This window comes from Nanorana parkeri, unplaced genomic scaffold, assembly GCF_000935625.1.
Source record: "Nanorana parkeri isolate BGI_ZX_2015 unplaced genomic scaffold, ASM93562v1 scaffold1782, whole genome shotgun sequence".
NCBI lineage: Eukaryota > Metazoa > Chordata > Amphibia > Anura > Dicroglossidae > Nanorana > Nanorana parkeri.
In genome coordinates this window covers 126,476-129,662 of record NW_017308050.1, presented here as the reverse complement: position 1 = coordinate 129,662, position 3,187 = coordinate 126,476, and the positions used below count along the sequence as shown (strand labels likewise).

The window sequence follows — 3,187 nt, the reverse complement described above, 5'->3', positions numbered from 1 at the left end:
TTTTTGCCCCCCCCCCCCCCATTAACCACAAACATCCTAAAAACAAATTTTCCGAATGGATTACTACTGATGTATAGCCACATTTAGCAACTGTATAGTCTCCATAATGGTCTATATTCCCTCTTTGTAGTATTATATAAAGCTTTGCGACTGTATGGTCTATATATAAACCTTCTTGACTGTATGGTCCATAGCCCCTCTTTGCAGTATTATAAAAACTTGTGTGAGTGCATGGTCTCCATAATGGTCTATAGTCCCTATTTGTAGTATAATCTAAACTAGTGGTTCTCAACCTGTGTAACCTCAGGACCCACCTTTGTTCTTGGTCAAGTAGCAACTGCAATGGAACGCACGGCATTAGTGGTACACGCATTCTGGTGAGTTTGGGGTACTATTCAAATAATGGCAACGCAACACACCTCCCACACCAGAATGCACAGTAGGTGTACAGTGTGTTAATCGCACAGGACTGTGTGATTAACGTACTGTGAACGGGCCCTCAAAAACACTGACATACATACAAACAAACAATCTCACACCACTCGCAGAGATTCTCACACACTCCAAAAAATGTTTTTACTTTATAAAAAATGTTTTATGGTCCACACAGTCTCACTACCTTACAGTAACTGGAGTTGATCCTCAGCCTGGGGTCCAGTGTGACTGCTACGCTGTAATGGAGCTCCATGTGCATTGCTTGTACAGCTCCCATGCATGCCCTGTAGAGGTGCTGGGAGCCGGAATGTGATGTCACTCGGTCCAGGCACCTCTACAGGACACATGGGGGAGCTGTAAGCAATACACGTATGGATGGAGCTCCCTCACGGCTATAGCCCCATCCTATCCCACCTTAAGCTGACACTCGGCGCCGGGCAGCAAATTTTGAAAGGCTGTTTGACGTGGGAATGGACAGTCCTGTGCTAGGGGGAGGCAGAGGAGCCTCTCACCTAGAAAAGAGGAAGGCATGCAGCGACCCACTGAACAAGGGGTCGCAACCCAGCAGTTGAGAACCAAGGATCTAAACCTTTGTAACTGTATGGTCTCCATAATAGTTTATAGTCCCTCTTTGTAGTATTATATAAACCTTTGTGACTGTATGGTCCCCACAATGACTTGTAGTGTCAAGGTAAAGTTAGTTGGAGTACAAACGGTCCTAAAAAATTAGCTCAAATCTTGGAGAAATCAAAAGGTTCTTTTTTTTCAGAGCAGCGATTGAAACCTCTTGATTTCTACCTTACCACTGAAACCTTAACACATGATGTATTGGGAAATCACAAAACAGGAACAACACCCATTTAAGGAAATAAAGGGAAGAAAAAAAAAATGCAAGAAAATGTTGTCATGTGACATTACGCAACAAAGGAGAGCCTATGTTGCAACACTAATGTACAGTGACATCAAAGCCAAATAACTCCTGGCATCTCTAAAAGGGATTGTGCTGGATTTCTTCCCCTTTGTTTTATTAGTTCTTCCCCTACGAGTACATAAACCTTTACAATTGTATTCCAGTAATATTTGTAAGCAGAATTAAAGCTTTTCTCTCAGTGATCTTCAAAACAGATGCTTTAATCCAATACTCCTGAACAGAACACCCAGCTGGGGTCAGGTAAAATTTATGCCAGCACGCCAGATCCTCAGCTTTCTCTTTCTGCTTTGTTTAACCAAAGCGCCTTGCTTTATATAACTACATAAACAGAGTAAAAGAATGAGACATTTCAGGGAAAAAGCCCATCTGCTAATAAAGCAGTCAAGTTTATTTTATCCCAGACAAAAAATTCCAATCTCAAGTTGGAATCAAAGATCTTGTAACCCACCGCAAATGCGATCCCTGCGCCAAAACATTATCTGGTCAAGAGACAAGAATGAGTGTGACGTAGACTACTTCCTGGGTCCTATGGCGCAACGAGGTATGAGGTCATGGAACCAGCCTAAAAATAAACAAGGTGCTGGCCCTGAATTATGGTGGTAAATACTGTATTGGAGTTCTGTATGGCAAGCATAAATGATTGGGTAGGCCCCCAGTTTGGAAGGGGGGGGGGGGAAGAGACATTTTCATGTCTGTCATTCATGACATCCCCTCATCGGGCTCATTTAAAACGTTATTAAGCACCCTTCAATGGCCGCAAGGACGATTCCAGCTTTTGCTCTGTTGCTACAAGCAACACTTTTCCAATAAGGATTTCATGACAATACCGTACAACATGCACAGGATGTACAGAAATTCTACAGACAGCACTATAATTACTGGCGCTATATGGTCACCACTATTACATATAGCAGGAGGGAGTGGTGGCAGGGACTGGGATAAAGCTGCTTAGACCTTTCTCCAAGCAAATGACATGGGCAAGGAAAAAGGTGCTGGAATTCGGCTGGAACAATGGGCCAGGTCAGAGTGCTAACCTCATGCTCTTTGCTGGAGAGACAGCACAGACAAGAGAGGCATGCTTTTCTAAATGGAGCCAAGCCTGCTTAGACATTCCAGCAGCACAGCTCAATAACCACTGCATCCCCAGGGCAATGACCCCTGGATACCTAATCCACCACAGAGCACAGCCTCTGGCCAACACAGGGCTAACTTCACACTCACATCTTGGGGCTCCTCTGATCAATGTAAGTGAACATTTAGGTCTCGTTCACACCTAGGCGCATTGCATATGCGCGTCTGTCGCGCGTTTTTTACCGCGATTCGCCGTAAAAAAGTCACGCGATAAACGCGCGTTTCCGAAGGCTACTTGGCTGTATCCCAATGGAAACGCGCAACGAAACGGCCCAAAGTAGTACATGTACCTTTTCAGGCGTGGGCCGTTTTGTAGCGCGTTAGGGACAGGCGGAAATACGGCAAGGTGTGAACCAGACCCATTGAATACAATGGGATTTATATTTTTTAGCGTTTTGTAGAGCGTTCGTCGAGCGTAGAACGCGCTACAAAACGTTCAGGTGTGAACGAGGGCTTAAGTCAACGTAAAAAGGTAAACTTTGTATCAATTGGCTTTATTCTCCATACCCTGAGTAAGAACATCACAGTGAAGGGGCCAGAGGTACAACATACTTATGTTCATCTCCATCTTTTAGACGACCTCCATTCTCCCCTCCACCACCAATATCATCTCAGCTCTACAAATGACACTCCACCTCCCCCCATATCATCACCACCACCACTCTATAGATGCCCCCCCCATATCACCAC

General features: G+C 44.6%; 1 protein-coding gene across 1 annotated transcript in view; it reads right to left on the bottom strand.

Moving 5' to 3' along the window:
- LOC108799664 (syndecan 4-B-like) overlaps window positions 1–3,187 on the bottom strand; it is a 27,259-nt gene that overhangs the window by 23,585 nt on the left and 487 nt on the right. The window lies entirely within an intron of this gene.